The sequence below is a fragment of the Bidens hawaiensis genome, unplaced genomic scaffold (assembly GCF_021521415.1).
Source record: "Bidens hawaiensis isolate Kalapana, Puna unplaced genomic scaffold, B.hawaiensis_p1.1 tig00034647_1, whole genome shotgun sequence".
Lineage (NCBI taxonomy): Eukaryota > Viridiplantae > Streptophyta > Magnoliopsida > Asterales > Asteraceae > Bidens > Bidens hawaiensis.
The window spans coordinates 165,262-192,878 of record NW_027496001.1 but is presented as its reverse complement, the minus strand read 5'-3'; the positions used below and the strand labels follow the sequence as shown (position 1 = coordinate 192,878).

General features: G+C 34.6%; 1 pseudogene across 1 annotated transcript; it reads left to right on the top strand.

Moving 5' to 3' along the window:
• Positions 1–196: 196 nt before the first annotated feature.
• On the top strand, positions 197–26,104 carry LOC143586411 (1-aminocyclopropane-1-carboxylate oxidase 1-like; annotated as a pseudogene). Its single transcript, XR_013144702.1, has 5 exons — positions 197–442; positions 24,151–24,376; positions 24,827–25,160; positions 25,244–25,440; positions 26,038–26,104. The product of XR_013144702.1 is annotated as a 1-aminocyclopropane-1-carboxylate oxidase 1-like (transcript).
• The last annotated feature ends 1,513 nt before the right edge of the window (positions 26,105–27,617 follow it).

Genomic DNA, 27,617 nt, shown 5'->3' with positions numbered 1-27,617 from the left:
GCAAACTGATTCTGAGAGTTGGGGATGATAATGTCACCTTTGACGTAAGACAGTCACTCAAGCACCCAAGTCGGCGGACGACTCCCTGTATTTCGTTGACACCATCGTATCGCATGTGCGGGAGTTTTTCACTGACATCTGTGGAGGATCTACCTTGGAACCACAGATTCTCTATAGGGAGATTTCAGAGGTCGAGATGGTTGCCATGACTGCTCCACCAATGATGGATGACACCGTGTCACCACCCCTAGATTCAGAGTCATCTGTTGAGATTGCGGGAGACGATCCAAGGGACCGACCTTCTGTTGAGAGCCCTCCTCCTTCCTTAGAACTTAAGGATCTACCCGATCATTTGGAGTATGCATTTTTGGACGAAAAGAGGATACTACCAGTCATTATCGCATCTGCCTTAACGGAGGTCGAGAAGTTGACGTTGTTGAAGGTGCTGAAAGCGCACAAGGAGGCGATAAAATGGAAGATTATCGACATCAAAGGGATTAATCCCTTGTTCTGCACTCATAAAATCCTCATGGAGGATAATTTCAAATCCGTCGTTCAGCGTCAACGGGGCTTAATCCGAAAAGGCTAGAGGTCGTTAAGAAAGAAATCATTAAACTCCTTGATGCGGGAATCATTTTTCCCATCTCTGATAGCGCCTGGGTGATTCCGGTCCAAGTGGTTCCCAAGAAGGGTGGCATGACTGTCGTCACCAATGAATGGAACGAGCTTATTCCCACTAGGACCGTGATAGGTTGGAGAGTCTGCATCGACTACCGCATACTGAATGATGCCACTTGGAAAGATCACTTTCCTCTACCCTTCACTAATCAGATGCTTGAGCGTTTGGCGGGTCAGCAGTACTACTGTTTTCTGGATGGTTTCTCTAGGTATTTCCAAATCCTGATCTCTCCCGATGATCAGGAGAAAACCACATTCACCTGCCCCTACGACACATTTGCCTATAAACGCATGCCCTTTGGAATTTTTAACGCTCCAGCTACTATCCAGTGATGTATAGTGGCAATCTTTCACGACATGATCGAGGATTCCACGGAGGTTTTCATGGACGATTTTTCTGTCTTCGGGAATTCTTTCGATCATTGTCTCTCCAACCTTGATAGGATGATGCTCGTTGCGTCAACACCAACCTAGTCCTCAACTGGGAGAAGTGTCACTTCATGGTACGCGAGGGCATTCTTCAAGGACATAGGATCTCTAGTGTGGGGATCGAGGTCGATCGAGCTAAGATTGAAACCATTTCTAATCTTCCCCTGACCACATCTGTGAGATCTATCCGTAGCTTCTTAGGTCATGCAGGTTTCTACCGCCGGTTCATCAAAGATTTCTCGAAAATTGCGAGAACGATGACCAAGCTACTAGAAAAGACGCTCCATTTGTCTTCCCTGAACAGTGTATCGAGGCGTTTGATCTTCTAAAAGACAAACTCGTTAACGCCCCGATCATGATTGATCCCAAATGGTCTTGCCATTTGAATTGATGTGCGACGAGAGCGATTATGCCGTTGGAGCAGTACTTGGACAGCGGAAGGAGAAGCACTTCCACCCGATCTACTATGCTAGCCGGACCCTAAACAGTTCTCAGGAGAATTACACTACCACCGAGAAAGAGTTATTAGCTGTAGTGTTTGCATTTGATAAGTTTAGGTCATATCTTGTTCTGTCCAAAACTTTCGTCTACACGGATCATGCTGCCATTCGTTATCTTTTCAGCAAGCAGGATGCTAAACCTCGTCTCATCCGATGGATTCTGCTGCTTCAGGAGTTTGATAATGAAATCCGTGATAAAAAGGGGCCCGAGAATGTGGCGGCCGATCACTTGTCACGTCTTGAGAGAGCCAAGATTGGAGATGTTGGGGTAATCATCAATGACCATTTCCCGATTGAGAATCTCATGTTTGTCAGAGCCCAGACTGACGGCTACCGGTGGTTCGCCGATATAGCGAACTTCCTCGTCGATCTGTTTCTTTTTCGCATAGGTGCTGATCAACTGGTGAGGAGATGCGTAGATGTTGAAGAGGGGTGGAGGATTTTGAGCCACTGTCATGAGGGACCAACAGAAGGTCACCATGGTGTTGTTCTTACTGCTAAGAAGGTCTTCGATTCAGGATTTTATTGGCCTTCGATTTTTAAAGATGCTCATGAGTTCGTGAAAAGCTATGACCGATGTCAGCGTGTCGGTAACATCTCATCTCGAAATGAGATGCCCCAAAATGCTATTCAGGTTTGCGAGGTTTTTGACATTTGGGGTATTGATTTTATGGGCCCGTTCCCATCGTCTAGAGGGAAAAAGTGCATACTTGTGGCAGTTGATTACGTCTCCAAGTGGGTCGAGGCCAAAGCCTTGCCCACTAACGACGCCCGAGTTGTAGTGAGATTTCTGAAAAATCTTTTCTCTCATTTTGGTGTACCGAAAGCCTTGATCAGCGACCGAGGTACTCACTTCTGCAACGCGCAGATGGAGAAGGCGTTGCAACGCTATGGGTTCACCCATCGGCTTGCGACTGCCTACCACCCACATACTAGTGGACAGGTAGAGGTGAGTAATCGGGGCATCAAACGCATTCTGTAGTAGACGGTTGGACTAACCGAAAGGACTGGTCTGACAAATTAGATGATGCTTTGCGGGCTTTCCGTACAGCGTACTAAACTCCGACTGGTTCCACACCATTTCAGATGGTTTATGGGAAAGCCTGTCATATGCCTGTTGATTTGGAGCATCGTGCTTCTTGGGCGCTTCAAACGGTTAACCTTGATCTTTCGACTACTGGAGTTCACCGTTTCCATCAGATACATGAGTTAGAGGAACTTTGCGATCATGCCTATGCACACTCGTACAATTATAAGCTAAAGACCAAAGAGCTGCATGATAGAAAGTTGAGAGATGATAAATAGTTCAAGTGTGGGGATCGGGTTTTGCTATATAATTCCCGATTACGGTTATTTCCAGGAAAGTTGAATTCCCGATGGTCAGGCCCGTTCACCATTAACGTGGTATTCCCGTATGGCACAATTGATATTGAAGACGAAAGCGAGAAGTTTAAGGTGAACGGTCAGAGGTTGAAGCACTTCATAGGCGAGCCAATAGCTGATCAAACAGTCGAGGTGTTCTACCTTGACTCGCTCACCGAGGCGAACACGTGTTGGATGCATCACTCAGGAGATGGCTCGAGTTGTAGAGTGTGTATTATGATTTTCATTATTATCTGTTTTATTTATTCTGCTATTATAAAAAAAATTAAAAAATTAAAAAGATTAAAGAAAATAAAAAAAATAAAAATTAAAGAAATTAAAAAAAATACAAAAACACAAAAATATGTTTATTTCTTATGTTTTTTTCTGTTTTGTAAGCCGCTACATGCGAGCGAGTTTGAGTTATTGCTGGTATTATTACGCGCATGGTAGCTCTGTTGGCGTTTTGGAACTGGTTCTCCCGAGGTTGCGGCCGCGAATGAAATACTATACGGTCAATCGATTGATACACATCTAATGAAGATTCTGCATATAAACCAGGGGAGTAACCCGTTCTCTGTTTTACTTTTGATTGTTTTAAGTTTTATTTTTATTTTATTCTATTTCTTTTTCTTGTTCTCATCGAGGACGATTTCGTTCTAAGTGTGGGGATAGGAGTTTATTTTACTTAGTTGTAATTTAAAAAAAAACATATATAAAAAAATAAAATAAAAATTGTTTTGTTCTTTCGCTGAAAATTATGTCGGTTACTCAAGTTTGAGGGACATACACTTGTATATGTTTGGTCCCGTTTTCTACCTGTAGATGTACAGGATAGCCATTCACCCGAAAACTGAAAGTGGCTGGGGTGACTGAATTTGAAAAAAAAATCAAAAAATAAAAAAATTTTAAAGAAAAAAAATGTCCCTTGAAAATTGTTTTTGTTCTATGTTAAGAAGGAAATGATATTATTACCGTTGTGTTAACGAACTCTCGGAACTTTTGAAATATATAATATAACAATAAAAGAAGAGATGGTTTGCATATCTGATTTGGGATGTGTCGGTAGGCCCAACTAGCTTTGATAGTCCTCTTTAGCAGATTTTATATATATTTTAATAATTTGAAAAATGGTGAAACCGAATTTCGATGCTTAGGGAGGATTACCATAATCTAAAAACTTTGATATGGTAAGACTTAGATGCCCTCAAACCAGCACACCACCACATGTCCATCTTTTTACAAGCTTAGAAATAGTTATATACTTTAGAGTGATATAAAAAATGAAAAAAATGAAAAAAAAAAGAAAAGAAAAAAAGAAGAAGAAGTATATTTTGAAAGTGTATTATGTTGTTCTAGAAAGCAAATGATTGTGAGAAAGTTATGTATTGTAAAAATGTCAAAGAAGCATTCTCTAAAGTTCGTAAAAGAGGCCAAAGATGCACATAATAGACGGGACTTAGAGTTTACGTGTTACCAAGGGGATAGTGGCTCTGACGTTACACTATTGGGGCTCGAAGGTTCTTAGTCAATAAATATCAAATTAGTAATTTATATGACAAAGTCCAATAATATTTAGGAATAGCTCGTACGACCTCCACATGACCATTCATCCATAAAATTTCACCGAGTGCATGTACTTAGTACCATCAACGAGTCCTTGGCTTATGGTGATTTGTTGAACCAGTCTGCTTCGACTCTAGTTTTTCTAGCTCTCTTTGTCTGAGATGGGGTAGGTGTAGCCTTGATTTTTGGAAGTAAAAAGGCTTAATGCAATTGAGGGATTGATAGGTTAGTGGCTGGGTTTAAGTGGACAACAACATTGGCAATCGCGGTCAATATTTCGAGCTATTTCTTGTGCATTAATAATGATAAATAATCTGGGAGTTGTTTTTTTTCACTTGGTTATGATCCTGTGTAGATTTCCTTTTCAGGAACGAAAAAGTCTTAAGTGTGGGGATGTTTGATGTGTTGTAAAACACACCTATTTTCCGCACCTTTTTATCATGTTTTAATGGCTTAATTATATAATAAATAATAGTTATGGCTCTTTTTGTATGATCTTACAAATTTTAATAATTGTTGTAGTATAAGAGAAAAGGTTCGGGGTTTTGAAGACAAAAGAGGCCTTTATGATCAAGTTTGAAGATTACAACTCAAAGCCCGACCCAAGCCTTTCATGTATTATTATTATATAATATATTATAAAAATAAAAAAAACCTAAGCACCCTAGCTGCTCTCATTTTTTCGATCGGCAGCAGGAGGTAAAGAAAATAAAAAGTTTGTTGATACAAGTGCAAGGCTAGGAGAAATTATATGTTGTCTCCTTAAAAGAGACAACATATAATTCTGTTTTCTTTGGAGCAGCAAGTGAGAATAACACAATAAAAAAAAAGAAAATTATAATCTCAACAAACTTGGGCAGAAGTTGAGATCGGCAGTTTCAACAAGGAGGAAAAGAAATTATTTTTGGGTTTGTGAGATCAAGGGAACAAGAAGGAAGCCAAGGAGTACATCGGGACAGCAGCTCGGGGTTGTTTTTCATCATTTATCTCAGCCCTATTCATGAGTAAAACATTCATAAACTTTGCCTTATTGTTCAAGGTTCATAACTCTTTGATTTTGGTCTTTAAATTGAATTGTTTTGCAATTGTATTGAAGATTGAATTGTGTATGATCTTGATAGATTGTTGGATAGTTTTAATTATGTTTGTGGTGATTAATATGGTGTTTATACTAATTTATTCCTATTGTCCAAAAATAATGTTAGGCTAAACTTGTTAGTTCTACCTAGGTTTGATGAATATTGTTAGGTTTTAGTAAGTAATATGGATTGTTTGATCATCAAGACTTGATTTGTTAATGAAATTTTGGTTTAATATTGAATTAGGTTGTGTTTAGTGGCTGTGATTTTCTTAATTATACTCAAATACCACTTGCTTTGATTAATTGAATTAGTTTTGATTGATTATTGCTTGTTTGACTCTTTACTTTGTGTTGAGAGATTGTTGCGGGAAGTACAGCCGTAGGGTTTAAATGGGGGTGTTAATTGGTTAGATTCAGCGGGGTAGGCACCTTCTTAGAGACCGAGAGGTGATAGGAAGTAAGGTCGTCTCATAGCTTTTACTTGTTAGGATTAGGAGAGCGGGTTCGGTTCTTGTCGGGTTTGAGTTTGTGAGAGATTAGTTAGTCTAGTTTAAGTTAAACCAAATTGTTCCTCTATCGTTGATTGCGTAGTATTCGTTTCCATTAGGGTCGTGTGTCGGTGAGTCCGAGAGGAGAGTCGACACTAGAACACTTTAACAACTCATTTCCCGGTTTGTTCTTAACATCAACTAAGTGTAAGTTAGGGTTTGCTAGTGAGACCGAGAGGTGATCTAGCTTTCTTGAGTGAACCTTAGTTGTGTCATCCTTAGATACCGATGTCGTGAGATTATTCAATCCATTAGCTTGTTAGACCTTCAATAGGATTCTTACCTAGGTAGATGTTTTCTCCATTGCCAGTTAAGCTTCTAAGCTCCGTTAAGTGTTTCATTAAGTCTTGTTAAGTCTTTTAATTTAGTTAAAGTAACTTAGGTAAAGTAATTAATTATTAAAAATCATTTAAAAATATTAAGGTAGGACTTGGATTAGGGTTTATAATCTGAGCCGTTCTCACGTGTCTTCAAGTTCGATATCCGGACTTTCCTCATCTTTGCTATACGTGACCGGTACACTTGCCTTCTGTGTGAACTAGGATAGGTTGTTTGGTTTTTAAAGCTTAGTTGTGATTTCGTGTTTTATTTATCTATATATTTTCACACAGCAAGAACGTGCCACATTCCAACGACGATCCACCGAAGAAGGTGTTGTCATCCCGACATCCCCACGAATCATCTCGTAAAGTATGCCGACGAGTGGAGAAGTGTTGGTGTGCATCGTTTTGCGTGCCAAGGAAAGAGTGTCGAAGGAAAGGTGTTGATCAAGAAGAAAAAGAAGGCGAAGCGGCGTTGAAGTGCTGCTCGAGTGTGTAGGGTTTTAATAAGCTGACAAAGGTAGGCATAATGGCCAAATGAAATATTAATAAAATATTATAAAGGATTAAACCTTAAGTCGAGGTTATACTCGATACCTCAATGAATAAAAAGAAAATATTACAAAGAAAATAAAAGATAGAATTATGAATATATATATATTATATCAATGTGATTATATTATATGATGATTCTTTGTTATAAAATATTATTTAAGTAATAATAACTATTCTTAAATAATAAAGAAAAGAAAAGAAATATATGTTTCTTAGATAAGAAGAAACGTGAGGTTTAAAAGAAATAAACTAAAGGTTTATATTATAGGTTAATAGAAAGACTTTTAATTTATAAAGGAAAGAATACTTTTTAACTAAAGGTTTTAAAGTAAAGAAAAAGTCATTTGAACTAAAGGTTCACGAAAGAAAAATATAATTGAAGTAAAGATTATAAAAGATTAAAGGTCTTAAGCCGGATTATATATCCGACTAACAAAAGGTTATACTCGTACTATAGGTGCGAGATAGCAATGGGAAAGACCCTCAGACGGTGTATTGAAGCCGATCCAAATAAAAAAGGTGAATACACCCCCAAACTTTACAAACTTGTTTTAAAACGAGTCAAACGTGTTAAATGAAATGGTTTACATGAGACTACGTGTCTCTAAAACATTTATAAACAAGAGTATAAGCCTAGCCTTCAGGCTGTAGTATACGTTTGTCTAGATCCTTACATATGTGGTGGACACACCACACCTGGTTATATTGATGCTTTCCTGCGGGGAGTTAATGACCATGTGTATACATAGGGGTACATAACTATGTCGAACGCTGCGGTGTTTTCTGGGGTATTTAATGTAGAGACTCGTGTTTATAAATTGTGTTGTTTAAACTTGGTTATTCCTAAGCCACGATGGGCCAAGACCTACGTAGTCTCGAGGGGTGATTAAGTAAAAGAAATTATTTTTAGCGTCAGCATATTCAACAGCATGCGTTGCTGACGTATTTTCTAAACATTTTTGCAGGTGATCAAGGTTAGAGCTTGGAATGACGAAGTGCTCAAGATATCCGATGGCTCGGATCTTCTTGTTAAACTTAATATAATATGAATGGTGGTTTTGTAATTTAAACAAGTAAACATTAAATGGTAACTTTTAATCTCGTCTTTTGTGAATGTAAATATTATATTTTAAATCCACATGTTTTTAAGACTTCTTCTATTAAAACGTAACTCTGATATATTTACAAATATGGTACCAACATATGTGTCATACGCCTAGGCCACGGTCTGGGGTGTGACAGAAAGTTTAAATCACATGCGATAGGGGTGGAGTTACCCGAGGGATTCAGAGTATTACGATGTGATACCAGTTAGAAATGTGTACGCTGCGATATCAGTGAAGAATGGGTGAGTATGATACCTGTTAATAGATACAGTCGTGAATCCGTAAAAGATTAGTGGAGCGGTGCTAAAAGAGAAAAGTAAGTTGTAGTCAAGAGGGCGAGTTCCGATTGGATACGTTGTCGGCGTACAAGAGATTTGGAACGCGATTAAGACGCAAAATTTGGGGGCTGATCGGGTTAAGGAGGCAAGATTGAAAACCCTCTTGACCGAGTTTGATGGTCTAAAATTAGGGGGTGATTGTTGGACGTAATTTCGGACTCAAATTCATAAGTCGGTGAACTTGAGGGACCAATATTGACAAGTATGCCATAGTGGTTATGTTTCCAAATTACAATATGTTTCCTAATTGTATTGTAATTGAAATAGGTTATGTCTTGGCTAGAAAGTTAAGTTTAGTCTATATAAACCGAGCCATGGTTAGTCATTATTGCAGAAGGTGTGAGAGGTAACCGAGTTAGGGTTCATCTAGAGACACACACGAGATGTAACCGAGTTAGGTACATTTAGATGCAATCAAGTTAGGGTTCATCAAGAGTCAAACCGATTTAGCGTTTGAGACTTGTAATCATTTTTTTGAGTTAAAGTTTCTGATTAAAATAACGAGAGTCATTCGTTAAGTTCGCGTTTGTTTATCAATCTGGACCTGACGCGATTCCCCCTCTCATCCACCCCCATCGTCGTCACCCTCTCACCTCCACCCCGACTGTCGCAGCCGCCGTCCCAACACCTCCGCCAAGCCACAACCGCCGACAAATCTCCACCGCATGTAATGTAACCGATTATGTTATGTTTTGTGATTAGTTTTAGGTGTGAATTTGACACTTGGTTTGAACATGTTTGTGTTTGAATTGAGCACTTAAAAATTGTTTATGTTTGAATTGAGCACCTAAAAATTGTTTATGTTTAGGTTTGAATTGAGCACTTGGAAAATTGTTAAATTTTAGTTTATTTTAGCAGTTTGCATATGTTAAAAAACAAACAGTTATCTTCTTGCAGAATGCAGAGGTTTGGTCCACCTATTATTCTATCGATGTCTGCAGATGTGGTATGTAAACTGCAGACTTTTTACCTCTGAAAAACGAATAACACCTAAGGAGTGTGAAATGTGAAACTACTATTAACCCGACATCACTTTTTTTCTTTCACACTCGCATTAACATAACCTAAGCCCTAATAGTTGATATTTCTAGGGAATTGGCGGCATCTTAGAACTCATTGAATTAATTATATAATATAAATTTACTTGCGAAACTCGTTTTAAATAAAAATATATACATATTTAAAATATACCTTCAAATTTATCGGCTCTAATTGGACTTTTGAATTAGCTATCAAAATGATGATAATTTTGAAGATAGTATTAGGTAGGCCATTTGATGGCCAAGTAACAATAATGAATTGTAATCATATAAGAAGCGAATATTAAAAGGATATAATTGTAATCATCCACTCATGAAACAGAAATAAAAAACTTCATAAACTCTTCAACAATTATTAAACACAATTCATTTTCAACTATTGATGACGGGTTATGATCCATTGAGATTTGAGGAAATCAATAAAATAGTATTTTTAATAATCTAGGAAGTGAATTGTGGGCACAGCCTAAATTAAAAATATTTGTGTGTACGCAATGGCGATTTGTTCGGTCCACAACCACCAGTTTTGCTTAAAAATGTGCATTTTAAATTGTGTATGTTCCTTTATTTTGACCTCACATTTGTCATATGATAGTATGATATTAGCAATTACGGTTAAATAATATCTGAAAAATAGATAGCATGACATTCACGTATACGATTTAATCAACAAAAGTGGTCCAAACTCCAACATAAGTCATATCTTAAAATAGATAACATGATATTCACGTATACCTAAAACAAATTTATTTTATACATGTAAGAATAATAAGAGGCAGCATCGTGTCATCGATCTCTATTCATGTTTGACGTTCATAAACATGATGATTACATAAGAACAGCTTGTGATGTAGTTGATGTGGCAAAAATTCAAAATAACTAGACAAGTTGTTAAAATTCAAATAAAGAATAAAATGTTAACAAAGACATGTTAACTGTCAAACCCAATTGTAAGTTTGATTAAACAATAAGGATAAACCATGCCCTAGCACCACCATCACCATCGTCGCATCATTCATCCACCCCTCCATGCCCGCCTCTACTACCATCATCGCACACCTGCCTCATGCCCCCCCCCACCCCACTCCAAACAAACCGGCATTACCTTCGTCGCCAACTTGGCCACCACTACCACCACCACCACCACCATTTAGGGTTAACAATGAAACCAGGACCCGATAGGAGAACCCGAAGCATTTGGGACGGGTAATACCAATAATGGGATGTGACAGGTTTGGGATTACTTTTTAAAGTTTTCATGAGTTTTGAACAAATATTAGATTTATAATAATATGTCCGACTACCCAACCAAATTACCCATTATATATCCGAGTACCCAACACACACACACACACACATAAACACTTATACCTTAAAACTATTATATTTAAAAAAGTAGAGAACTAAGGAACCATGTCCTTTACATGTAAAAAAATAATATAAAGCTCGATTTCAAAAGTAAAAAAAAAAATAGTTTTAGCATAAATTTTTTTAGAGTTTTTGCTTATAATACATGTAGAAAATATTCCGATAACAAATTTTAATTTTGTAAAAAATATTTTTTTTTACCTTTTTTTAACTGCTTTAAACAAAAATTATGAAAACGGCTTCTACATTCCACATATGTTTATATGTAAAGGTTCTAAGAAGATTATGTATAAATGTGTTTTTAATATGTAAAAATAAACCTTTTTGTTATTTTTACATGTAAAAGATATGATTACCTATATTCTACATTTATGTGGTTCCTTTCTGAACCTCCATTATATATACACACACTAGTATACCTTAAAACAATTATATTTAATATAAATTATTATATTTATGAAAATATTATTCACAAGTTCCGACTTTGTATCATTCAACGTATCATCAAAGTAAAATTTAATAATGAATATCACATTAGAACAAGACATATATGCAACTTGTTCATGTACTATATATATATATATAATTGATTTCTTTTGAGAACCACTTTGAGTTTTAAGAACTCGAAAGAACTCAACGTAACAAAATTTTTTTTCGAAAATTTTTTACACATGTGTAATACGTAAGTATAAGTGATGTACAAAAAATTACGGTATTTTTTTACACACCGAATCGACTTTTTACACATGTGTAACTAACGTTTAAACTTGTGTAATTATCAAAAATACTTATTCTCTCTCATGCTTTATTTTTTAATCGAATTTAATCTCAGCCACATATTCAAACTCATTTAATTAAATGTGTGGTCTAAAATTGAGTTCTTAAAGTTCTTACAACTCATCAAGTTCTCAAAATATCCCTCCCCTATATATATATATATATATATATATAATTGAGTTCTTAAAGTTCTTACAACTCATCAAGTTCTCAAAATATCCCTCCCCTATATATATATATATATAAAGTTCTCAAAATATCCATCCCCTATATATATATATATATATATAGGGGATGGATATTTTGAGAACTTGATGAGTTGTAAGAACTTTAAGAACTCAATTTTAGACCACACATTTAATTAAATGAGTTTGAATATGTGGCTGAGATTAAATTCGATTAAAAAATAAAGCATGAGAGAGAATAAGAATTTTTGATAATTACACAAGTTTAAACGTTAGTTACACATGTGTAAAAAGTCGATCCGGTGTGTAAAAAAATACCGTAATTTTTTGTATGTAAAAAAAAATTCAAAAAAAAAAAATTTGTTACGTTGAGTTCTTTCGAGTTCTTAAAGCTCAAATCGGTTCTCAAAAGAAATCAATCAATATATATATATATATTGGATAATTTTAGAAGTTTTTTTACAGCGATAAGTGCGAGAAGTGAAGGTGTTAACTCCATTAATCCTTAATTCCACTTCATTTCTTATGTGTAGGTGTGTTTTGTAGGTGCGTATGTACATGTGTAGGTATGTATGTTTGTATATGTGTATGTATGTTTGTATGTGTGTAGGTACGTAGGTTTCAATGTGGCTCGGTACATTTGTAAGTGTATAGGTAGGTTTGAATGTGTATTAAGACATAAATACAACCAACCTACATACATGTAGGTAACATCATAAGAAAGGGAGTGAAAAATTAGGGATTGATGGAGTTATACATTCACTTCTCGCACTTCTCGCTGTAATATCACTTCTCGCAAGATCTATCCCCTATATATATATATATATATATATATATATATATATATATATCCGATAGATACCCGACGTATACTTTTAGTAAACTAACGAGTATATATATCCGATACCCGCGGATTTATGTGAAACCTAACGTGTAATTACCCGACAAGTTTAAGACGTGATTGAGACTAGCTTTAATAATCAACTATGGGTTTAAAAATACCTCAACCCGATCCAGTACCATTTCTACCACCATTACTATCACCATCACCATACTCCAATTTTTTTAAACATATTAGCAAAACATAACTATTTTGGCACAAAAATATCACATTAGAACAAGACATGCATGCAACTTGTTCATGTACATATACATGCATGCATACATACATACATACATACATCTATATATATATATATATGTATCCTATAGATACCCGGCGGACATATTTAATAAACTAACGACTATATCCATTACCTGCGGGTATACCTGAACATGACGTGTAATTACGACGAGTTTGAGACAAATTTGTTATATATATATATATAGGGTTGGTATCATTTAAGAACTCCAAAAAAATTAAGAACTGTTAGGAACTCTAAACAATCAAACATTTTTTTAATTTTTTTATATACTAACATTATTTAAGAGTAGTTTTATCATATTTTATATAAAAAAAATTTGATTACATATATAAATCACAAGTTTACATATGTGTAAAATTTATGTATTAACAAATTTACATAGGTGTAAAATAAAACATAGATATGTATAAAAACTAATTTTCAAAACTGTAATTATAAATATAGATATACAAAATGCTGAAACTACACTCAAATAACATTAACATACAAAAATTTTTATAAAAAACGTTAGTTTTCAATGGTTCCTTCAAGTTCTTAAATAATTTAAGAGTTCTGTAATGATACTCATCCTATATATATATATATATATATAGAGAGAGAGAGAGAGAGAGAGAGAAAAGAGTTCAAATAAAAAACAAGTGTTTTGTGAGAAGTGTGAGAAAAGCTTTAAAATAAAAAAAACCACCTAAATATGACACTATACAATGTAAATATGAAACAATACAATTATTTAGAAATTACCAATCTCAACCACTAGATCATAGATCCAATGGCCTAGATCTATTATTATTCTTCTCACAAAAATATTGTTTTTTACATTAACCCTACCCTATATATATATACATATATATCCTATAGATACCTCAGCCCATTTCCATCCCTACCACCATTACTGTCACCATCACCATACTCCAATTTATTTTTTAACGTATTAACAAAACATGATTTTTAACGTATTAACAAAACAAATTTGTTATAAATTCCAATTCATTCAATATGTTTAAATTTCCGTCCCAAAATAAATTTTAGATTTTCACCCCTTAATTTTTTTTTAACAAAACTATTGTTGTTATATTTGATTCCGGTTCTAATTTAGCCTTTTCTTACATTTTCTGTTGTATTAGTCAAATAAAAGTGATCAATAAAATCTAAGAAATAGCGAGTAACGACCACTACTTTGTTTACAGTTAAAAACAGTTAGCAAAACATTACAGTATTATATAATTAAATAAAATAAGCAATAATTAGTAGGATTTGACTTAAATATATGGTTTGAGTTTGTCTATTATGTGTACTTCTGAACACCATTAGATCTTTAACCTTTTCAACATGTCAGTTGAGTATAAGACGAAAATCACAAACCCAAATGCATGTTCAAAAAGCACTTTGATCAAACTAATTGCTTGCCGTGCTGTCTTCACTCAAAATTTGTAATTAGTACTTTAATTAACCTTAATAAAAGAATGTTTTTAGTACGACAACAATTGTTAAATATTGTCAATCATATAATGGGAGACATTGCATGTGAATCTAGATTAAATCCTTTTAACAATAAATCCAAAGGTCAGTCACAAACCAGAGAAGGGCCACTATCGACTCGTTTCAATGTATGAGGACATTTCTGACATAATGTTATGGCCACATATTTTGTTTAATTGTGCTTGCTGACCACATATTCCATGCTATTTTGTGCATTTTAGACTTATCTTGCCTTTTATATTATAGGCAAGCATTCTTGGTTGTCTTTAACCGGTGACAACCCGCGCGTTACGACAGAAAATTTATGCGACAAAAAATCGTTGCGCGAGAAATTCTGCACATGTATAAAATATAAGAATAACTAGTTTGAGCCCCCCGTGTTACAGAGATATTTATGTTTTTGTTTTAAACTTTGTGTAATTTTATATTTTTTAATGATTTTTTTTAAATTAACGTAGTTTTGTTTTGATTTAATACATATATATTAGTTTGTTATGATTATTATATTTTTTAACGTTTAGGCTCATTCAATTGAGATGTGTAGGGTTTCTAGATTTTCAACGAACGAACATGTAGATTTTTTAAATGAACAAACACCAACACCAACACAAATATATGTCTTATGAAAAGATGGGTGGTTGATGTAAGTGACGATGCTGGTTGATGCATTAGAGGGTAGGTTGACAATAGTGTGTGGTAATCAGAAGTTACCTAGTCGTGGAGAGGTTAGACCAACGACAAGGAATATGTAGAGTAGAGAAATAAAATTATTGTTTGATGATTAAATGGTTATTTCACAAATAAATGAGATGTTATAACACGTTTAAGTGTTATTCGAGTTTGGTGAGAGATATGACCCGTGGAAATTATTGTTTGATTTGAAAGAGTTTCATAAATAAATGAGTTATTATAATACATTTAAGGACTATCCAGGTTTGATGAGACCCATACCCACATATTCGGTTAAATGCTTGAGAAATCGCAAATCAAAATGTAATCTGGTGACTTAAGAGGATGTAAAGAGTAACTAGAGAGTGACACATATAATTTTTTTATAGACATTTATATAGATAGATAGCTATTTATAATAGTACTAAATCAAATAAAAGTTACCAACATAAAGTTGTGACTTGTGAGTTACCACTTAAGTATTGATAGTGAAAAATTAGCGATTCGTATTAGATTAAAAAGATTATTAATAATGTTGTGATTACATAAAAGTTGTCTTTTATGACCCAGACAATCATGCGACTTTTAATACGCTTAAAAAGAAATCGATACATGTTTACATCGGCCAAAACCCATAAAAAGAGTATTGATACCGAGTATGATAATACTAACACTGATATACGTATGCTATTTAGTATGTACCAGTACGGTACAGACACTCGATATAATTACGATACTAAAGGTTGTCTTCCCAAAAACTAAAATCTCATTTTATATCGATCGAAAACCATAGTAACAAAGATTAATACCATTTCCGATAATATCGATAACAGTGCCAATGTTCGGTCGGCAACTGTTTCGTTCGTCACGGCACCGGTACCGGTACATTATCGGCACTCGATATGCTATATGATACAAAAATATATTGTATTTTAAATACAACTTTATTTCTACAAAATTTATTATTCCGGAATGCCGAGAAAAAAATTTAAACACAACTACTAAACACACCACAAATTTCTTTTTTTTTTTAAAAAAAAATGTTAACGAACGAAAGTTATTGGAGAAAAATTAAATGGGTTAATTAAAAGTGTGTATAATCAGGGCTGGCCCAACCATTTGGAGGCCCAAAGCGAAGTGAAAATACGGGGCTCTTTCCTATATTTTTTTATCTTGCATTGGTGTGTATAATGTTGTGAATTGAGGAGAACTTTGAATTAGAATGAGACATAAGTACATAAAGAACTTCTAAAAAATGATTACAGTCAAAGAGTTCACATTCAATATTTTATATATATATCAAATATAATGTCGAGATAGAAATTATTATTATTTAATTTCATAAAAAGTTAGATTTTGATTAATCTTTTGGGGTGAAAGAAACCAGATTGTTGAAAGAAGTGAAAACAAATATAGAATTGTTGAATCAATGGAACAAGCTTAAAAAAACCAAATTGTTAAAAAAGAAACTTGAAATGATGGACAAATTAGGAAGAATTGAACTTGAGACCCTTGGGAACCAAAATGGGTCTCTAACCACCCAACCACAACAATAACTTGTTTAAGTCGGTAAATGTAATTAATATACACAAACTTTATTTTTTTTAAATTGGGGGCTTTTTATTTTGGGGGCCCAAAGCCCTAGCTTTGGTTACTAAAGCTAACGGGCCAGCCCTGTGTATAATGTATACTCTATATTATTGAAAACTGAAAATAGTAGTGTTCAAACATGTTATATGTTATAACAAGAGTCATCATCACTTTGGTTGAGTGGTCGGGAGGTTTTTCTTAAGGGTTTTTTTCTTGGTGATTCTAGGTTTGATTTTGACTTATGTGCGCACTTTGAAATATAAGCAACACCACTATAAAGGGATTTGAACGCAGATAATAGGATGACAAGTGTTATGAACATTTGTGAGAGACACTGCTACCACAACAACCGATACATTGCATTTCGGGGGAAAAAAACAGTGTCTTGTACTCTAAATCTGTTAGAAATGTTAGGATTGCAAATTTAGTTTAGTCCGGCATCAACAATTTAATTAATATATTACATTACATTTCTTGATAATATATTTCTTTTTCAATATTTTACGTTTACATGAAAAAAGATATGATATGTAAGAAACTAATTAAAACCACATCCCAAGGCCTCTTTCGTCTACGTGGAACAATCTTTAGGAAGAATTTCGTTGTAGACAAATACCCAAGGTGATATTATCCCATACAAGGGAAAATTGACGAAATACGTTGGGCCAGATGAGTATTTTTTTTTTTAAATTTGATTTTGGATGTTTTAAAAATGAAAAAATTTTAAAAATGGCCTTTTTCAAGAGAGTGAAAGAGGTAAATAGCCCATATTATCTACACATTTCAAAAATAGCCCACCAAACTTGACTGAGGAGACGCGATATGGAAAAATCTTTAGGCCAATAGAATTATGACAAGTGTCAAAATCCGACGGTTTTTTAAAAAATATTGGAGGACCAGTCCATATTTTCCATTAAATGTTCTTATAAAAGACAGTCTTTTCCGACGGTTTAATAATGTTTCTTAACAAATCCCCTCAACTTCCAAAATTTTTGGAAATTGTGCCTTCAAACTCAGTCTTTCAAGACGCATTTCGGGTGAATTTGTAACAAGAAGACCATAGATTTTTAAATATTAAGGGACCCGTCCATATTTTTTAACTAAAATTTATTTTCCAAAGTTTTCTTGTCAGACGGATTATTTAGGTTTCTTATCTAACCCCTACAAATTTTAAACACATGAAAAAATGTGTCATTTATTTTTTTCTTTCGAGACACTTGTTTGGTAAATTTGAACTAAGGGGGTCCTTTTTTTGAAAATATTGAGGCTCCCGTCCATATTTTTTCACTAAATATTAATATTAAAAGTTGTCTTGACAGACGGTTTATTAAAGATTCTTATCTGAACCTTACAAATTTTGAACTCATGGAAAAATGTGCCTTACAAATTTGTCTTTCAAAACATATATCATTTTAATTTGTACTAAGGAGACGATTATGTAGTATAATCTTACGTGTCTGGCCATATTACTTTATATGTATCATCTTCCTCGATTCTCAATAATTAATTCACATCTAACTTCATCAACTCTAACTCTCTAAGTCTTGAATCAAATCATGAAGTTTAAGAGGTGTGATCAAGTGGAGGTTATGGATATGGGTCCCGGGTTCATTGGATCCTATTAGGATGGCAACATAATCTCAACGTTCGGAAACATTGGATCCTTCCGTTACCGGTTTGCCAATTACCACCATATCAATCAAGAACATTATCAAATTCCATGGAAGTTAAGGTTTAGGGTGTTATGAGAGGATGGTTTAGAGTGGTATGAATGGGAAGAAGAAGATAAACTCATGTATATTATTTGGACGATCGTGTCAGAATAGACGGAATCTCATAATATTGCCGGTGTAGACGGATTATAAATAAATTTTGAAGGTGTGGACTAGATTTCAACACATAAGAAATAAACTATAGCTCGTCTTCTTGGTACAATTTCACCCGAAATGCGTCTTAAAAGACTAAGTTTGAAGGCACAATTTCCAAAGTTTTTGAATGTAAGGCCCCGTTACCGGTTCCCTACATTTGGTCGTTGGATTTACTCATAAACACAGTTCTAAATATCAGAGTTAATAAAAACATTCGTGGAATATTAAAGACATTCAAACCAGTTCATTACATAACCATGTTTCTTGTCTTAACGAGCATTCCAAATCATTTAACATAAATCATTGTCTTTAAAATAACATAACATTTCCTTGAGATGCCAGCTTCTTCAAGTCCATGCCATGTGCCTCCCCTCAAGCGATATTTCTCATTCTACTCACCTGCGTGCATACTAAAAGTCAGCTATGCTGAGTGAGTTCTAGATAATCATACAACATACAATCTGTTCTCATACTTGCACACGAGCCCGAAGGTGTGTATGTTATTCATTCCTTGCTTTACATACATAACTATCCAAACTACTAAAAGAGCCTTTCGCCCTATAACCTCACATATATTATAAGGGTCTGGTCCCCAACATCACAGAAATTATTAGGGTCTGGTCCCTACCATCACAGATATTATAAGGGTCTGGTCCCTACCCTCATTGATATTATTAGGGTCTGGTCCCTATCCTCACAGATATTATAAGGGTCTGGTCCCTATCATCACATATATTATTAGGGTCTGGTCCCTTTGTTACGTGCAACTGTACTATACCTGTCTTTACATACTTTCCTTGACAATACGTGCAATCTCCGAAGAGCGTTCACGTACCGTCAACATATCATACTTACATCATTCATACATCATATTTATTCATTCATACATCATCTATACATCATATATATTCATACATACATCATTCATTCACTATATATATCAACCATATCCTTAACTTCCACCTGACGGTACATGCAATATCCGAAGATCGTTCACGCACCGTCAAGCAATTATCATACGTAAATCATACAAGGCATACACTTACCACTTAAGGTAAGTGTATTAACTATCACATCGAGTATGCACACAGCCCCGAAAACATAACAAGAAAGTGGGGCTAGAAACTCATTTGAACTCGATTACGTTCACCGTTAATTGTTATTCCTTTCCTTAGCTGTGCTCGACTAACTGTATAAGAATTACACATATCAATTAATTATCACTACTCACATCGTGTTTCTAGTCTAGTTATAACCCTCAACAAACGGGGGTCCGGGGGCAGCGCCCCTGGCAGCGGGGTCTAAGGGCAGCAGCCCCTAGCAGGGTCCAAGGGGCAGAGCCCCTGGCTGGGGTCGAGCTGTCAGGTCAGCTTGGAAAAAATTTGTTTTCATTAACTGTCTTAACACATTTTCCATTAGGATTTTGAATCATTAATTAATTTGTTAACTTAAAAGTCCAAGGGCTTCTTTGTAATTAAATCATTCTTTTTATAAGTCCAGGGACCATTCTGTCATTCTTTCAAAGTCTAGTTCGTTATTATGCTCTTTAACGAATTGGGGTTCATTCGTTACTTCTGTCTTCCATAACGAATTGGCTAATTCGTTACTTCATAACGAATTGGTCTTTATAGCGAATTGGTACTTATAACGAATTGGACCTATATCGAACTGGACCTTATTCGTTTGGTCTGTTTAACGAATTGAACTTCTTAGCGAATTGAACCCTTATAACGAACCAGTCCTCATAACGAATTAGACCTTGTAACGAACTGGTCATCATACGAATTGGACTTTAACGAACTGGATCTAGTTCGTTAGTCTTTCCTTAACGAATCAGAGCTAGTTCGTTAGACCTCCGCTAACGAATTAGGGTTAGGTCACATTCTCTGACATTCCTCTTAACCTCGTACCTCTTTCCGGCGCCGTCGCCGAAAAAACGCGGTTTCGCCGGAAAAACGAGTTTTGACTCGTTTTTCACCGTTTTTTCCCCGTTCGATCCAGATCTGAGCTAGGGTGATCCCTAAGCTCCTAGGTTTGGTTTATACCCGATTCCACCCGGACCTCGTAACTTAAACGGTTTAACGTTGTCGGCTCGTCGTTTACTGACCATATCTAACGGATTTGAGTTTATACAACATCATACTATCATTACCTTGGGTCGGGATCGGTTCTTCTTCTATGTTTCGGCTAGAGAGAGAGAGAGAGCAAGATGAGAGAGAGCTAAGTGTGTGTTTTGGTGGTGTATGGAATATGTGTAAATGAATGAAAAATGGGTAATTAAGGTTTATATAATTATGGATCATGGGCTTAAGCCCATGGTCTTTTCCTTCTTTCCTTCATTACCCAAGTCCATAACCCATATCCATTTTACCCAACACTAGCCCGACTCATAATAATCCATATTCTCATTTTATTAACCGAAACTAGAAAAACGGGATGTTACATTGAAAGTTGAGGGGATTTGTTAGGAAACATTATTAAATCGTCGGAAAAGACTGTCAATTATAAGAACATTTAACTGAAAATATGGACTGGTCCCCAGTATTTAAAAAAAAACGGTCGGATTTTGACACTTGTCAGAATTCCATTGGCCTAAAGATTTTTCCAGATCCCTTCTTCTCAGTCCAAATTTGATTGTCTATTTTGATAATGTGTGGAGAATATGAGCTATTTACCTCTTTCTCTCGCTTTAAAAAGGCCATTTTAAGAATTTTCCTTTTAAAAATTTGTATTATATAAATTATTTTACTGAAGTTATTAATTTTATATAATTTTAAATTTAGTAATTGAATAAAATAACAATCACAAGTGATGTTTTAGCTTAAAATCATGAATTTATATACTTCTTACATTTTTAAAGTCTTTAGTATAATGCCTTATTTTATACTAATTTGAGTCTCATGTTACCCATACTATAGAGTATTTTATAAAAATACAGTATTTAATAAATAATCGATATACAATAAACAATAAATTTATCAAACACTGTTAACTAATACATAGTCCTTATACAATAGCATTTACAACAATATTTAAATAATCAATACACTTTTATTTTTTTAAGGGACCTCAATGTTTTACACAAATTAAATAAACCAAGAAGCAAGAAAATACCTTTTAAATTTGGGTAATTGGATTTTAATAATCACTATTGACTGATATTGGCTGAAAATAATCCATATTCATTTTATCACTACCGACGGTCCCATAGTTTTAAAAAGTTGGCCCCCAATGGTCATCCGATAAAAATGACTGAACGACGTTATACATTTTCCCGAATTTCAAACTAATGTTTTAGGGTTTTTTTGATCTGAAGGAGGATACGAGTCGATTGATGTAAAAATTGATCTCGAAAAGGAGATCCAAACGACTTGATTTTTGTTATTTGGAAGTTTAAACACCCGAATTGAATCATTGCTTTGTCGTTTTGGAGGACCCTTTCTAACTAAGTTTTACAACAATTGACTCGTATCCTCATTCCGATTGAAAGCCCTAAAACATTAGTTTGAAATTCGGTAAAAAGTATAACGTCGTTAAGTCATTTTTAACGGGAGACCATTGGAGGCCAACTTTTTAAAATTTGGGACCGTCAGTGGTGATAAAATAAATATGGATTATTATTGGCCAATATCAGCCAATAGGATTATTGAAAACCAATAAACCTTTAAATTTTTATCAATGCACCATCTTAAAAAAGTTATAGATTACAAATGTTTTAGTTCGTAGCATAATACTTTATTGGCTCTAGACATAAAGGCGAAGATTGTTAGGAGTTTTGTCTAGGTCAATGATAGTCAACGGTTTCGTTAATAACAATTAAATGTAGTTTATAAGGTTCGGAGATAAATCTGTGAATAGGGTAAAGTGTTTAAAGAAAGTTCAGTTCAAGTTTGCACTTATGAAACTTCTTGGGCTGGATGTGCCAAATCCAACACTTATTTGTTAGACTTTCAATCAACTCGTTACAAGAGAATGAGGTCATTAACGATTGGTTAGTTCGATCATCAATTCTCTGTCGTTTCTTAATTTGTAGTTTTCTTTTGTAAATGTTTCGTCTGCTTCGCTTTGTTTTTTCCCTGAGCATTTCGGTTTAACCGTTCTTGATTCATTCATATTCTTATTTGATTTAAGTTTGTTGTTTAATTGAAATTTCGCTTATTATTCAATAGTTCCTTTTTACTAAACTAATTTTAATAGTTGAATAGAAAACTAACACAAGAAACTAATTTTAATACTTTGATAATACGTGAACTTTTTACTAATGAAAGTTCAAATTTATGTCTCAATTGGATTCATAATATTAACACGCGTCTCTCATTAGTCATTACCTACAAGTGTTAGGCTGCTAGCACTAGAGATTGGAAATAAATGGTTAATATTTAATTGCGAAGGAAGAAGGAAATGACATATAGATTAAGTTTGACTGCATGCCAAAGTTTGAAGTTGAAATATTGTTGAACAATCTTAATCTTAACTTATTAATCTATACCATGCTAAAGGGTGACATCTTTATTTTCAAATATAATTTTGCATTGGTCTCGTTGATATAATGTTAATATAGTTGTTTGGTGGGTATCATCTGCTATTCAATTAAAACGACGATATAGTGGTCCATGGTTCGTTGATGTTTCGACCAACTAAATTTTATATGATTTGATACATCAAACGTCGTTTTTCTCTTTTCTTTAAATAGTAAAGTGTGTGAACATATCAATCGCCAATCCGGTTAAAAGTTTTGGTTAATATATATGTCGGTAGAAATAGTTAGCCAAAGGAGTAGTGACAGAAAATATATATTAATTCTAAAATATCTTTGAAAGATTTCAATTAATCGGTATCATATACATAAATAACATGTACATAAAAAGTAGCATCAAATATTACGCAACACAAAATTTTCTGATAGCCGCATCAATGCGTCGGTCCACCCGTGGATACGAATCAAGTTATATGCTTTTCCTAGCAGTTCGCATTCAAAATTATAAGTCTCCTAGCAGCCTTGCTTTACTATCTAGATGCCAAAGTGGGTCCTTAATATTCGAACCCACGTTTTAAAAATAAATGCCGAAAGACTATATCTTGACTTATAATGTTACGGGTACTTTTCTATATTAATGTGGAAAAACAGGCACAATTTAGTCCAAATATCGGTCAAGAATATTACTTTTCTTAATTCTTACCTTAATATTATTCGTCACCTAGATAACACGAAGTTTCCTTCACTTTTGTCTTTTGTGCCTTAAATCTCCTATAAATCTAGATCCCCCTCATCCAACATTAAACCATCACATACAAACTCATACACTCACAAACACAAAGCAAAACAAAAAAAAAAAAACTAAGTTTCAAGAACAAAAAAAGACGGCAAACTTTCCATTGATCAACTTGGAGAAGTTGAATGGTGCAGAGAGAGATGTCACCATGGAGAAGATCAAGGATGCATGTGAAAACTGGGGATTATGTAATATATATGTTACATTTAGCTGATTAAAAATGTTTGAATAAGCATTATGTGATTTTGAGTATATATATATGTGTGTTTATAGTTGGTGAATCATGGGATTCCTCATGAACTACTTGACAAAGTGGAGAAAATGACTAAGGACCATTACAAGAAATGTATGGAGCAGAGGTTTAAGGAAATGGTGGCAGCCAAAGCCTTAGAAGGTGTGAAAGCTGAGGTTACTGATATGGATTGGAAAGCACTTTCTTCTTACGCCATCTTCCGATCTCGAACCTGTATGAGGTTCCAGATCTTGAAGATGAATACAGGTAATTAAACTTTTGATTTGTATATACAACAAAAATAAATAAATTAATAAACAAACAAACATAGTGTGCACAAAATCTAAAACCGACGTTGAAGAATTAAAATAATCGAATTTAATAAAAGACTGACGGTTTGGTTTTATGGTTCTTACAAAACCCGCTTTTCAGTTCGATTTTGGTTTTGCATCAACCAAAAACTGAAAAAAGACAAACTGAATTGAAAACAAGTTTTATGTAGTTTATAAGAAATTAACAAATGGTATGAGTATGACTAAAAAGTTTTAAGTATTAACTATGTAATAATCAATTGATCAATTAACATAAAAGTTTAGGCCTAAAGTTGGGTTTTTGGTTTGTTTCAAGCGGAAACCGACCCATGCACACTCTACTTATAACAAGCTTTTTGATCTAATTTATGAACATGAATACATGATGATGATGATGATGATGCAGGCAGTTGATGAAGGATTTTGCTGGTAAGCTAGAGAAACTAGCAGAGGAGCTTTTGGATTTGCTATGTGAGAATCTTGGATTAGAGAAAGGTTACTTAAAGAAAGCCTTTTATGGATCAAAGGGTCCAAACTTTGGAACCAAGGTTAGTAACTACCCGCCCTGCCCGAAGCCAGACTTGATCAAGGGTCTCCAAGCCCATACCGACGCAGGCGGCATCATTTTGCTCTTCCAAGATGATAAATTTAGCGGTCTCCAGCTTCTTAAGGACGGCGAATGGGTGGATGTTCCACCGATGCGCCATTCCATTGTCATTAATCTTGGTGACCAAATTGAGGTAGCCATTCAATTTTTCTTCTTCTTATTATTTTTTAAATACAATTAAACCCTGATACTAATAACCTGATATATATATTGCAGGTGATTTCAAATGGGAAGTATAAGAGTGTGATGCATAGAGTTATTGATCAGACAAACGGGACAAGAATGTTGATTGCGTCTTTTTACAATCCTGGGAATGATGCTGTGATCTATCCAGCTCCAACATTGTTGGAGAAGGAGCCGACCGAGAAAGAACAAGCATACCCGAAATTTGTGTTTGATGATTACATGAAACTGTATTATCATCATCATCATCATCATCATCGTACTCAGTATATCCCACCAATAACAAAGCTATGGTAGGGTCTGAGGAGGGTAAGATGTAGGCAGCCTTACCTCTACCCCATAGGGATAGAGAGGCTGCTTCCGGTGAGACCCCTGGCTCGATAGTAGTTTTGCATCAAGCCTTGGACATAAGGCACATAGCACTCAATCATCGGGACACCGGCTGATCGGTGCATGTACCCTTATCTTTCAGCTATCAACGCCACTACATGATGCCTGATTAACCGTCCGTCACTTTTAACGTTATTTTCACGAGATTAGTAAAATAACGTCAAAATTAGTGCAATTTCACTTTTGCCCACCCGAGGGTTCACACATATATACATCATATGTGCGCACCGCAAGCAGGGCTATATTACATGAAACTGTATGCTGGTTTGAAGTTTCAGGCAAAGGAGCCAAGGTTTGAAGCCATGAAAGCAGTGGGAGCTAATGTTGGTTTGGGTCCAGTTGCAACATTTTAAGACTTTAAATGAGAGAGATTTATATAATAGGATATTATAATAAATTGTTCTGTTTTTTCTTTTTCTTTTTTTAATTTGTTTAAGAGGTCTCAGCATGGAAGATCTACAAAGAAAATCGTGTGTGTACTGCTTACTAGATATAGCTTTATGACAAAAGTTTATTGTACTCATTTACAGTTAATTATTAGTTGAGATTTGGTGTGCAGTTTTTTATCTGCTCTTTCACATTATGTATTATCTCGTTCACATTATGTATTATCTCTAACGAGTCAAATGGTTATAATAAAAAAAACATTAGCTTATAATGAAACAGTTCACATGGGTAAAGCGTCGCCTTCACCACGATATATGGACCTTTCCAAAATTATTTATTGAAATGGTGACACTCCTGTAATTATATATGAACCTTTCTAAAATTACATATTTGACCCAACCCAACCCGACCAAAAAGTTATCCATTTGGCCCAACCCAACCCATTTTGACCCGAACAAAATATTTCTAACTAGACACGCCCTGCTCGACCCTTAATAAAAATTTACCATTTGGTCCAACCACCCGACCCATATCAGAAACTACCCGTTTGACTACCTATTATTTTACTACCTTTACTAGTAAAAAGGTGTGGGACAATGGTCATATTGTTTTCTTGCTACAAAGTGCAACAGATGAGCCTTCAAAAAAGGTAACATGCAGCAGTGAGCACTATCAGCAGACCATAAAGTTGTCAACACTTATTAATGCAATAATACATTAGGTAATCTTCCATTAAAAAAACCATGAACCTTGCCTACAATACCCTCTGCCGACTTCGCTTTCCACAAAGGGAATTAAATAAAAGAGAATCTTGCAAGGATGTCATGAGCAATTCTATATTTAATAAAGCACAAGGTCCACAGCTTAAAGCATCTGTAATTATGCAGATTATAAATTTGAACTAAAAGAAGGAAAATAACGTTAGAAACCAGCATTATTTGCATCTATGCAGAAAACTTTTGAAACTAATAATAAGCAATATTAAATATATTTACATGTGGGCTCATAAGTATGGTTGGGCTTTGAAGAGCATATATTTATCAAACTGCATCAGTTTGGCCCAAGTTCTTCCGTATGTCTTTTTTGGGTTCCGTGAAAACCCAAATGAAAAACTCATGCGACCATGTAAATGCCTCTTGGTCGGGGCATGTGGCCTTCATGTGCTAATGCGGAAAGTGGAAACCAATGAAAACTGGATTCAAACCTGAGACCTCTGCTAGAGTGAATCAAACGCTTTTTATTTTATATTTCATTTTCAGTTATCATTTACTTAAATCACATGGAATTAACACTTCCATAATTTATAACTTTAACTATTCATTTTGTGCTTCCGTTTTGCGTCAAGGCTGTTGATCTGATGAAAGTTATTGTTTCTTCATTTTCATTGATTCACAAGAAACTACACATCCAAAATATATTTTGATCAACTTACTTTCATTCCTTTTGATAGATTACAATGACAAATAATTCTTAGCAAATGCATTCATAGAACAAACTAGCCAAGTACAACAGGAACAGAAAGGAATGAAAGTCCTAATAATAATAATAATAATAATAATAATAATAATAATAATAATAATAATAATAATAATAATAATAATAATACTCATTTAATCCTCAAGGAATGGTA